The sequence below is a fragment of the Protopterus annectens genome, chromosome 6.part0 (genome assembly GCF_019279795.1).
Source record: "Protopterus annectens isolate FY-2018-M chromosome 6.part0, PAN1.0, whole genome shotgun sequence".
Lineage (NCBI taxonomy): Eukaryota > Metazoa > Chordata > Ceratodontiformes > Protopteridae > Protopterus > Protopterus annectens.
In genome coordinates this window covers 815578974-815592719 of record NC_056737.1, presented here as the reverse complement: position 1 = coordinate 815592719, position 13746 = coordinate 815578974, and positions in this window count along the sequence as shown.

Genomic DNA, 13746 nt, shown 5'->3' with positions numbered 1-13746 from the left:
TGAGTTGCTGGTTTTATTCCTGTGTATCTCTCTCTCAAACCCAGTCTCTGCTTCCTTTCCAACCTACTCTTAGTTCTTCTACTCAGCTATTGTGCTTTGTTTCTGTCTCTCAAGCATTTTCCATTGAAACACTGGAAAAGGTTTAACTGGCACAATCTCTTTGTGGTCTTTATTACCAGAAGAACAAGAAGCAGAATTTCCTTCTGTTTCATAGCTCACATTTTGTTGAACAAATTTTTGTATTACTCCTCTTCTACCTGATGTACAGTGAGTAATCCTCTTCCTGAAACACACTACTGTCTCCCACTTTTTGTACTTTGTTCTTTTACTACAGTTTTGTCAGAATCAACTCCTTCTGCTGGTGGGTTTGCAACTTTACTATTAAAGGTCTAGGTTGCTTTCACACGGCCAGGTTTGGAGCATGCATACAATGTGGTCCTTCAGTTAACAACTCTTGCTGTCAAATACCAGTCTAGTTGCTTATTTGTGCGTTCATAAAATTAATACAGTCTGTTCCTTCTAGCTTCTCTGGTATAGCAGAAAATCTCAGATTGCCCCTATATGCACTGTGTTCTAATTCTATTATTTTTGAAACATTTCGTTTTGAGCAGTCTCACATTCAGCCAGCCTTTTCTTCATTTCGACCTCCGATCTTTGCAGGTTTATCACCTCATTTTAATATCTGTTTAAAGTTCTTCCATTTTATCCAGCCCTTTGTTATAAGAGTTGATATAGTCCATCAGTGTTTTGTTTGTTTTAATCAGCTCTGAGTACATTTGACTTTTTTCCTCTCTAGGTTACTGTAAGTCATGTCTTGCACCAGAGCTGCATTGCTTTTTGCAGAACAGCTGCAGAATTCTTCCCAATCAGCGTTTTTGATTTTCTTTCAGGTTCCCTGAATTTCTTTCTTTTTTTCTGCTGGCATTCAGGCTGTGCACTTACTAGCCAGTTATTAAATTTTACCCCCAAAATGAGTTCACTGGCTCTCTCTTCTCAGTTTTTGTTTTCTCACTGGGAGAGTTGAAATTAAGCTGTTACTCAATGTGCAGCCATCTTAGAAGTCCTCTGCATTTTTAATATTAAGTATGCTGCCACTTCAGGTTTATGAACTGTAGTTAAACCATTATTCTCTTTCTTAAAGAACTATAAAAAGGGAGGAACAGGTTGGATCATCTCCACATTCACTATGAGGTGAACCTGCAAATGAAGGAAGGCCCCTTCTGCCCCCTTTAGTAATGGGTGCTAACCCTAATCCTAATGCTGCCCCTTGTCTCAACACTAACCCTACACTTTACTTTCATGAAACCTTCCCGTAACACTACCACTATTCAGATGAATTTGAAGCTAGTGTTATGGGAGGGTTTTAGTATTAATATTGGGTGAAGAAATAGTTTTCCTTTCTGGATATTATTTAATTTGCTATTTTTTGTTTTTGGTATTGTGTATGCTCAAACTTTTTTGAAATTTTGTTTTCAATTCTACGTTAAATTAGTTTGATCATACACAATAGAACCATATATATAATATATATATATATATATATATATATATATATATATATATATATATATATATATATATATATATATATATATATATATATATATATATATATATATATATATATATATATATATATATATATATATATATATATATATATATATATATATATATATATATATATATATATATATATATATATAATTATAAAATAGTTGAAGCAGCTATATCTTTTTGTCTGCAATGTCCCTACTTTGCAATAGCATATCCTTCCACTTCCACACCACAGAACTCCAAACTACTCCTTTTACATCCTATTTATGTGCTATCCACAATCTGTCCATATGAAAAACACACACGCACACAAACACACACACACACACACACACACACACACACACACACACATACACCTGAAGGTTCCTGACAGATCTGCAAACCACTCTTCATGAGCATATTAGAGACTGGTTGGCATAATGATTAATGTTTTTGCCTCCCATTCACAAGGTACAACATTCGCTCTTAACCTCCGGTCAATGGCTGTATGGAGTTTGCATGTTCTTCCTTTGCCTCTGTGGGGCTTCTCCAAACTCCCAAAAGCATGCTGAGTGTTTTCATCTCAAACTCACCCAATGGCTTTTTGGTGGCCAACATATCATTCAGCACGAGAGACTGTCACAAGATCACATGCAAGAGTGGTCAACATGCAGCTCAGGATGAAGTTGTGGATGGTAGCACAGACTCTAGATGGTGCCTATAGGGGAAGAGTTATATAGATCAACTGCTTTGTGCATCAGTTGTGGTGTGTAGTATCTTGTAGATTGGAGAACATGGATCACAGACTGTGCACTATCTGATGGTGTAAAATATGGCTCTAGCATGTTGACTAAATGTCGCCAAATGGCATGGGTACTTGCCAGTGGTAAGTGGATTGAGGACCTGGCCTACTCTGATCTACACCGGGACACATACTAAGGGTTGAAGGGGTGTATGTGTCCCTGTTGTCCAGTGTGTCTCCACCATATAGCCCACCAGCCCTGGGTCAATAAGCTACTGGCTAGCCCATGTCCTGTTGTCCAGCTTGGCTTACCTGGAATAGCTCTGTTGTGTGAAAGCTGGACATAAAACCAATCAACCTATCAAACATGAATTAAGGATTGCTACACTCAGTGCAGGTTCACTGACATGACATAGCTTGGAAGTGGATGATATGATTGTAATAAGGAGGTTGGGCATCCACTGTATTCAGGAGACAAGGTGAAAAGACAGTGCAGTAAAGCCCATTTGGCTTGGGAGCCAGAGTCTTCTACTCAGGAGGACAGACTAGAAATTGTATGGGAATTATGGTGAGGGGAGAGGGTTCAGAAGACCTGACAGATGTCATCAGAATTAGTGACAGACTCATGGCAATCAGACGTCAGTGTATGGATAGGGCACTGTTCATAATCTCAGCCTGTGCCCACAGCAAGGTTGTAATAGGAATGAAAAGAGTGCATTCCGATAACAGTGGCAGGTCCTACTAATTAAAGCAGGACAATATACATTGGTGTTGACAATGAGTGACCTGAATACACATACTGGGGGTATGAAGATTGCCTGGGTCCATATGGATGGGGCAACAGGAATAAAGGAGGAGGGACCATTCTGGACTTATATCCCAGATGACTATAGAGTAAGCATACTAGTACCAGAGTACAAGAACAAAGGGGACATCCACAACTGAAGGCAGTGCTGAGGTAGCAAACTGTTGTCACAGTGCATGCAACTTCTGCAGGAGGTGCTTTATAAATTAATATGCAGAGCAGTAGAACATTATATAGGAGATGAGCAGTTTGAATTTAGATCAGGATGCAGCACAATTGATCTGATGCTTTCAATGAGACAGATAGTTGAGAAGAAGCTAGAGAAGAGGAAAGAGTTCAAATGGGCATTCCAAGACGTAGAGAAAGCATATGAAAAGGTTTCAAGAAAGTTGACTTGGGCAGTCCTGCAATGGTTTGCCATCCCAGAAACACTAGTAGAATTAGCGCAGCCTGTGCACAAGGACTCAATGACAAAACTACAAACAGTGTTTGGTCTCACAGAGGAGTTCCTAGTGGGAGATGGGGTAAGTCAGGGTTCAGCTCTAAGTCCACTGCTGTTCATACTGGTGATGGACTATATTAGCAAACAGGTCAGAGGGGACAGATCAACAAAACTGTTGTATGCAGATGATGTGGCATTACAGGCAGACTCTAGGCAAGAACTTCAGAAAAAGGTAGGTGAGTGGAATGCAAAACTGAAGGCACATGGGATGAAACTGAGTACAGATAAGACAGTTGAAATGACAGCAAATGGGAGAAATCAGAAGAAGCTGGGTATTGAGATAGAAGGGAAAATAGCAGAACAGGTTAAAGCTGGCAATTGAGATAGAAGTGAAAATACTGGAACATGTTAACAGCTTTAAGTTTATGAGAAGAGTAGTTGAGAAAGAGGGAAGTCTGAATGAGGAAGTCAATGCTAGTATCAGAGTGGCTGCAGCCAACTTGCACAGGGTGTCAGGGGTAGTGCATGACAGAAGAAGGTCAAAAAAGCTAAAAAGTAAGGTATACAAATCAGTGATGCGACATTTACCATTATATGCTACAGAAACCCGGGTAGTGAAGGCTGAGCAGTTGGGGAAGCTAGAGGTGATGGACATGAAGTGCCTGAGATGGGTGGTAGGGTGCAGACTGTGGGACAGTGAAATTAGCACATCAGAGTAGAAGACAGAGTATCTCCAATTGCAGAGAAGGTCAAAGAAAAAAGATTACAGTGGTTTGGATACATGCAGAAAAGTAGAAGACAATCTGATGAAGAAGATTTGGGACAGATATGAAGGAGGTAGAAGAAAACGAGAGCATCCAGAAAAGAGGTGGCTGGACTGTATAAAAGAAGATCTGTGATAGTCAGGCATGACTGTCAAAGAAGGTAGGACAGTGGCATTGAACTGAGTAGGTGTAGCAAGAAAATTCCATTTTGTACCCACAAGCTCTTAGTGCTACCCCCCCCCCCCCCTGGACACCTGGCACTTAAAATGGACACATCTCTCAAAATGCTGCTCCTCAACACTTAATATATTTAAGTAACATTTTCAGCTTTCCCCCCTAAAACTATTAAAAATATTGGGTCCTTACATATTATTGCAACCATATTTGTCATTTCAAGAGCAGCTGCTTCACGGTAATTTATCGTGGCAAAAAATGTTGTCAAAGTGCATTCAGAAGTGTGTATGTGTCCCAGAAGTATGTGCTGTTTTTACTTTTAAGTAAAAAACATAGTACTTTGTTGCTGTGAAGATGTGTATGTGGTATTATCTCAACCAGATTTGTCATTTCAATAGTGGCTGCTTCATGCTTGTTTCTTGTGGCAACAAATGTTGTCAAACTAGATTCAGAAGTGTGTGTGTGTGTGTGTGTGTGTGTGTGTGTGTGTGTGTGTGTGTGTGTGTGTGTGTGTGTCTTTGTGTGTGTGTCTGAGAAGTGTGTGCTGCTTTTACTTTTAGGTAAAAAACATAGTACTTTCGTCCTGTGACGATGTGTCTGTGGGATTTGTCCAGTATGAAAAAGACACGATTAAATTATTTCAACAATACGGCATTATTCCCGATAGTCAGGAATGCAATTCAGGGCATTCAATGAAATTATACTTTGGTAAACACATATTTTGGAGGTGTAATAAGGAGAAATGTTATCAGCATGTTGGTATACATACAGGTAACTGGTTTGAAAGGAGTAGAATAACTTTTACTACCACGTTACGTTTCATTTACTGCTGGTGTAAGCAGCTGACATCGATTCAATTCTGTTTGGAAGAACTGGAATTGCCAGATAAAACTGTAATTGACTGGAATAATTATCTACAAGACATTTGTGTACTTGAAATGGAGAAACAAGACAAAAGAAAAATCGGCGGTCCAGGCCATATAGTAGAAATAGATGAAAGTCTATTCACCCGAAGGAAAAGTAATGCTGGGAGTGTCCTGCCCCAGCAGTAGATTTTTGGAGGGATATGCAGGGAGACAAAGGAAACTTTTCTGGTAACTGTGCCAGATAGAAGTGCTTCAACATTATTCAATAAAATAACTGAGTACATTAAAGAGGGTAGCACTGTCTATTCAGACTTCTGGCGAGCTTATCAAACAAAGGAACTTGAAGAAGCTGGCTTTAAATTTGACAAGGTTAACCGCAAATATAACTTTGTGGATCCTGATACTGGAGTCCATACTAATGGGTTGAATGGATGTGGGGTTCTGTTAAATGGAGGAATAAGAAACATAGAGGTACAGCTCATCACCATTTGGACTCATACTTAGCTGAATACATCTGGCATGAAACACAGATTTCCTATAAAAATGACTGCTTTGAAACAATAATGAAGGCGATAGCTGACAGTTTCCCACAACATACTCAAACACAACCAGGGAATAACCTGTCAGCATTAACAGGGCATTAAAAAGTAATGGCCGCTAAACTACTACTTGGAAACCTCGGCACCTGCCTCCTTCGCAATTCAGAAATATCAATAATACTTAGTTTTTTAGTGTAGTGCTTCCTTTAATGAAACATTAACGCATTGTGAAAAATAAAAACCTTACAAAAAATACCTTTTCTGTGTCTGTGTTCATTACTATATAATATTTGTCTGAACAATCACTTCTTTACTGTTAAAACGTTATGGTCGTTGGTATAATAGCAGCCATGTTTATTCATTCTTGCTTCTGTAATGCATGCAAAACAGGAAGAGGAATTTGTTTGTTTTTCCTTTCCCTGCTGCTTAACCTCTGTAATCTGAGAGTAGTCTAGACTTTGAACATAACTTTTAAGTATGAGATGCAGTCAATTGAAAACAACTGTGCCAATTTCGCGACCGCCAAAATCTGGTTACAATAATATGTAAGTACCAAATATTGTTTTTAGAGTAGAGCTATTGTTAAAGGCATTCATTTAGACAGTTGTAGACACAACATGTCCTGAAAAAAGCCATGTTCATATGGTGGTCAGAACAAATGTACTCCGTAGAGTACAAAGAGTATGCCTGGCTACACCCTTGAGAGAGAGATGGTGACAGCTGACATATCAGTGTCACCCCAACACCATGTAGAAAACGGGAAAAAGGGAACTGATGATGATGATGATGATAATGATGACTCTTCAAGAGCATATTAAGTAACTGAAAGTTGTTTTTATACAAATATACTACTTAAGTACTAATTATTTTGTCATTGTATCTCTTACTGTACTAATACAAACATTACTACTACTCCATTAAACTTATCATGCTTATTATATTCCTTTAGCAATGATTATTCAAATATGTATCTATACTTTCTATTATCTAACATTTAAATGATAATTTTTGCATATTCAAGATATAATTAGTGCCACATAAAATGTACATATTTTTCAGTCTGTGTATTACTGTCAATTTATAAGGTTTTATTCCTTCCACCTCTATTTGCCGGCTGTGTAAATCTGAGTGTCACTTAACTGGGCACTGCTTCTTGGTCACCCTTGAAAAGGGACACTGTTCAATGGGTTTATGTGATTAATAAATAGATATAAAATATCTTAGATACTGATACCATAACTGGACATGAAAGTGCTAACAAACGTCCATCCTTGTTCATAACTTACATTTGACTCCTATTGAGATCTCATGAACAGTTGCTATCCTTGGAGTTTATAAGGTAAGTAAGGAAAGAAGTAGATTGCTGGGCTGTTTGTCTTTCATACCATGTGCACACCTAGGAGAATTTAGAGTCACCAAACAACCTACTGCATAACTTTCGGAGGTGGGAGGAAACCATAGTACCTGGAGAAATCCTAAGCAAACAAATGGACTACATGCAGAATCCACACTGAAGGCACCACAGCGTAGAATTGAACCAGAGGACCTCTTGCTGTTCAATGGTAATACTCCTCATTGTGGCACTGTGCTGCCTAGAAACATGTGTAGGTGTAAAATATTATGTATGGGATCATTTATTTATTGACAGATGAATAATTTAAATATTCTTAATTGTAATAAATAGTAATATTGCTGTTGAAAGTATGTTTTTATCATAATCCATTCCATCCTTTCTTTACCTTCTCTTTTCGTTTCACAGAAACTTTCATCACAACACTTCTTCACTACAACCTTCAAAATAGCTAAAATAAAAGGAAAATAAATTATTTTTAATAAATGCTGTGACTAAAGTAAATGTTTCTACAATTTACTAAATAAAAACATATTTATGAATACAACTTGAGTTTTTTGTTTTACTTTAATATAGCTTGTGTATTATTAAGTCTGTTTACTAAATTCAAAAGTGTAATGTTAAATGCTGTTTTTCACAGACATTTTAAAATTCAGTATTGTGCTGTATGTCACAGGTCTACTAGCAAAATTATAATTTTTTCCAGACACTGTGCTTTAATGTAACACTTTCATGTTATTGTAAAGTGAAATACTAAATATCACAGCTCTGTTTGGAAATTCCTTCTTTTCACCCCCCACTGGATATTTAATAATAGGGGTTGACAGCATACGATAGCGTAGGTTACAAGCAGTGTATGTACCCTGTTTGTTTCATGATGGTTTTCCATTTTGACAACATAATTACCTCCAATATAGGATTGCTGTGAATTATAATATCTCATTTAATCAAAGCATGATTATTTGACGCCTAAGACCTGGCAGGTTGCAACTCCAAACACCTACTTATCCATATACATATATGTGTGTGTGTGTGTGTGTGTGTGTGTGTGTGTGTGTGTGTGTGTGTGTGTGTGTGTGTGTGTGTGTGTGTGTATAAATTTTTTTATGATATCTATGATTATCCTTTCTATATAAGGACTGCCTGGGTCCACATGGGTGGGGCAACAGGAATAAAGAAGGAGAGGTCATTCTAGACTTCTGTCTAGCAAATGGCTTGATAGTAGCCAGCACACAGTTCAGAAAGAGAGACACTCACAAGATCACATACAAGAGTGGCCAACATGAAACTCAGATAGACTTCCTCCTAGTAAATAAAAGGCACTGGGGAAGAATGAATGATTGCAAAATCATCCCCAGTGAAACAGTCAGCCTACAGCATAAACCACTGGTTGACACAATCAGCTGCAAGCAGTGGTCAGAGAAGGCTCTAAGGTCAACAGAGACCAGGCTGAAAACTTGGAATTTGACTGGAGAGAAAATACAACAGTTCAAGGAATTACTCAGGGCTCTAGCACCCCAAGAAGAGGGGGAAATAGGTGGAGTTGAAAAAGAATGACAGTGCCTCAAAACAGCATCTGTAAGGACTACAGAACAGATATGTGGCCGAGTCAGGTATGGAAATAAGGTACATAAGGAAAGCTGATGGTGGAATGCAGAAGTCCAGGAAGTCATCAAAAGAAGGAAGAAGTGCAGGAAAAGTGGGAGATAGAAAAGACTGATCGGGCTAGGAAGAAATACTGGTTGGCTAACAAAGAAGCTAAGAAAGTAGTTGCAATAGCAAAGAATAGGGCATCAGAGGCACTCTACCAACTTCTGGAAAGTGACTCATTAGGTGGCACAAGGAAACTATATCGGGTTGCAAGGCAAAGACAGAAAGATAAAGAAGATAGACACCCTTCATAAGGGATGCCAGCAGCAACCTGCTCACCAGTCCACAGGACATCAAAGGCAGATGGAAGGAGTACTTCCAGCAGCTTCTGAATGAAGAAAACCCCACAGAAGCTATACTGCCCCAGAAACAGCCTATGATGAGAGAAGAGGAAGTGCCTACCCTAGAAAAAGTAAGAATAGCACTAAGAAACTTAAGTCAGTGAAAGCAGCAGGCTCAGATGAGGTCACAGCAGATATGATAAAGATGCTGGGTGAGTTAGGGGAGAAATGGCTCCTGAGGGTACTCATAGTAGTGTGGAGAGAAAGGCATATCCCAGATGACTGGAGAATAAGCATACTTGTGCCAGTGTGTACAAGAACAAAGAGGACATCCACAACTGTGGGCAGTACAGAGGAATCAAACTCCTATCACACTGCATGAAAGTTCTAGAGAGGATGATTGATAAATGGATATGCAGACGGGCTGGCCTTAGCTGAAGTGGTGCCCTAGGCGAAGTACTTCTCTGGTGCCCCTTAAGCCCCACCCACACCATACTCAAGGAACACCTCTATTTGAGCCACGCCCACAGATGGGTCAGTCCCACAAAAGCCACTCCAGTTCTTCCAATGTTTAAATGCATGAAAAATCATACTGTAACATACACCTTGTAGTGTAGTTAAGACTGCAATTGAAGGCTGAATTCTCCTTAATAAACCTGCTTGATCTGTTGCTAGTGTAGAGAGTTTATCTACAGTCATGAAAGACAGTATTAACTGTTTTTTTGCAAGGTGCATTGATATTTACATTATCATTTGGTCTAGTACAGCTACACATTGGTAAAACCCTCACTCCCAATGTCCCACAGAAAGACACTTGTTGCTAAGGTTTATTACTGAAATTTGAATGTAAATTATGTAATTCCACTACTCAGACATTCTCTACTTTTTTCTACACAACCCCGCCCATACTGTAGTATTTGCGCCCTCCTCCCACTTCCGTAATCCAAAGCATGATTTCACAGCACACAGCATGGCTCCCTACAGCCCCAACAGACTAGATGACTGTTTATACAGGTGCGACCCCATCTACTAACTACACCACATGCAAAATATTCGCATATGTAGCCACCTAAAAGTAATCTTTGCTACAGTTCTGAGCTTTGTTAAACGACCAAATTTGTGAGTGCAGAAAGAAAACAATATTTCTATTACAGTGCATTTATACTGTAGAGTTAACAGATCATTGCAGTTTCATACACAAATATCATCAAGCAGAGAAACGTACTTGTTGAAGCATAAAAGCTGCAGCTAGAGATGATAAATTAAGGGACCAACTGAAATGTGTATCTGCTTGTTGGAAACCAGCCCTGTTAGGGATGCTACCAGCAAACATATTTTGCTCTTAGTGCTGCTACAGCAGCACTAAGAGCAAAATACTTGTGCTAGATATATTTCAGCTTTTTTAATTATAAGTTATACAGTGTTTACATGGTAAGCATGTGTGCAGTCACACCAGACAGAAATGCACCTTTCTTTGAAACCACACAGTAGCACAGCAACTACTGAAAATTTGAGCTGACCACTTGAAATGCTTATATGTTGGTGTAGAGCCAATGTTAGGGTAACTAAAAGGTCAGATAGTTATGGCAATGCGAGCAAGACCACATTTAACAAGAATGAGAGAACTTGATGAAAATATATAACTTATCACGATGGACCTGATTTCAGACTTCAGCAAAAGACCACTTCACAACAACCTTTGTGAAAAACAAAAAGTTAAGGACATCACACACCAAATTACAATAGAAAACCAAATGAAATATAATTACCATTTCCAACAAACCATAGAAAATATGTACTTCCTTGAATTTACTGACTGGGAAAGTTGAACTAGACAGAGCACATATTCAGTGGAGGCCCAGGGGGGAAAGTTCCATCACAGTAGTGAATTTCAACAAGCCAAAAGCTAGACAGCCTCTACAAACAAAACATTCCTTCACATGAAACTGCTAGGATTCGTATTGCCACAGCCTGCCTAATACCCGTCATCTTATATGTTGCTCCAGTTTTCACAAGGTTAACAACCACTGTAACAGCAAATAACCAAATTCGTATCCCGCCTACGTAGTTGGATCCACCACTGCATAGCCATTAACTGCCTCAAACTACCCACTTTCTTACTGACTCAACTACTGTCAGCCCATGAACTCCAGAAAGTTGTCCAAGCCTGAGCATGCTTATAAAGCCTTAGCAAACTCTTAGCCTCCAAAGGGAAACTACTACTGAATATAACTAAAACCTAAAACCACTGCTGGCAACTCACTATACTCCAGTACCATCTTCAAACTATGGAATTCTGTATCTGAGGCAAATTCAGGATGTAAAGTCTTTCAAAATCACAGTAAAGCATCATTAGTTCAACAACTGTCTCTGCATATGCTCTCCAACCCAATAAATATATATCCACCTCTTACTGATCTATTTATCTCACCAGCATAGTCTTCTTAAATATTTCTACAATGTATTTTATTTTCCACTCAAAAGCATTTACTTCTAGCTTAACTGAAACATTGTCCCAAACTACTCCAGACTGATAGAACTGTGTACTAGTATTGAGGTGCACAAAACAGCTGCTATTTCTTTGTAAACATTCATGCCTACAATACCACATTTGTACTTTATATCACATCTGATTATTTTGATTATTATTTGTACTTTGCATCACATTTTCTTTTTGTACCTCCCCAGGAATTCACTGAAAGGGGGTACTTTGCTGAGATATTGACGGTAAACAAATGTACTAAACAAGTAAACATCCACACAAACTCCTAAAACTTGCCATTTGGGGAGAAATTGTGCTGGAACAGACTTGAGTTATAGATATTTACTTAAAAATTCTGATCGATTTGATTATTATGTTTGTGTCTTGCACTTTAACAGAAAACGTTACCCGTGAAACATTAAGACAAAAAACCCACATGCTTGCGAACACCAAAACACTATCACGCCAAAAAAAAAAAAAAAAAAAAAAAAAAAAAATTCACTTAAACCACCATACAATTCAAAACTAAACAAACATTTCTATTCTTTTCATGATCACCATCCAGTGCTTCACTAGAAACACCAGGATCAAAAACTATTATCTTATTTGCATACTCACAGTGCATGTAAGTGCTATACACAATATAGACAAACTCTGCTTTTACTTGTAATTGTTTACAGTTATAAACATAGAGGGGGACCACAGGGTATGCAAGGATTTTGTATAAAACAGAACACTTTATACAACATCAAATATTATAAAATCGTTGAAAAAACTGCACTTATTCTCGCTTTGAATTGTGGGTGCACAGATATCCCATTACATCACCTTTAGGCAACTTTGTATTACGCTAATAAATTGCCCTCTTCCCAGTGACGATACCCCAGACTTGGCTGGAAGGGGAAAAAATGCCAAAACAGTCCTGTTATATTGTTACTTGTGTCTAGGAGAGAAAAATCTCTACCGACAGTAAATTGCAGGTAGTGACTAATGCAACTAAACAAGTTTCTACATTCTATATTTGATAGGGTTTCCTTTCGTAATTTATTTTAATAAATATTAAAATCTTTGTTAGCTGATACAGCACAGCAGGTCCTAGATTGGATGGGTGGATGGGGTTTCCTTATTATTTACTTTAATATTTTATTTGTTAGCTTGGCATACAGTCCAGCTGGACATATGTGTTTTCAGGAGGAGAAAAGTAGATCAGGAGAAACATTTTCAATTGAAATCAATGTTTATGTCAACGATACACAATAGATGTATTTAGCAATATATATATATATATATATATATATATATATATATATATATATATATATATATATATATATATATATATATATATATATATATATATATATATATATCTACACATTCAGAAATTATCTTAAAATTTTCCACATCTCTGCATGCAATATATTTACAATATTTATAACAGTGTTGCATATTCACACAAATATAAAAAATCCCATATAAAGATTTACATATGATGGGGTGTACCTGGCCTCCATGCATACCTTTCAGCTTCTTTGTTTCAATAATTCTATACAAAAACAAACAATGCGAGACAAAGAGATGAAATCAAACTTCATATGCTTCAGAAAATGTATGCTAACTCAAATCATGTTATTCTAGCAACTTTCTAAGTTTATAAAAGCAATATTTCTCACTGTTTTGGGGCCTTTGCCGCCCGCTCCATATTTTTAAAATTTTGTCCAGAGTTCTTGTAGTAAAGGGTTGAGAGTTATGGATTGCAATCTACAATGATTTTAAAAGAAACAGACCAAACATAAGAGACAAAAATTTGGACAGTCTATGAAATTCTTGATAGTTGAGATGTATGCCCCAATGTCAATCCTCTTTCTTTGGAGAAAAAAAAATGATCTCCATATTGGAACTAGTTTTTTTTATTTGCCATATTCATAGACATGTATTGAACAAATTCAGTGAAATCAGACTCTTGTGCATCTCAACCCCTTCAGTCAATGCCACAAGGCCTTTATGCTACACCTGAGGTAAATGTTAACATACAATAATTCCAAACCTGGAGAGACCATGCACTAATGCACATCCACACGAATAGCAACCATTAGTGCCAATATTGGGAA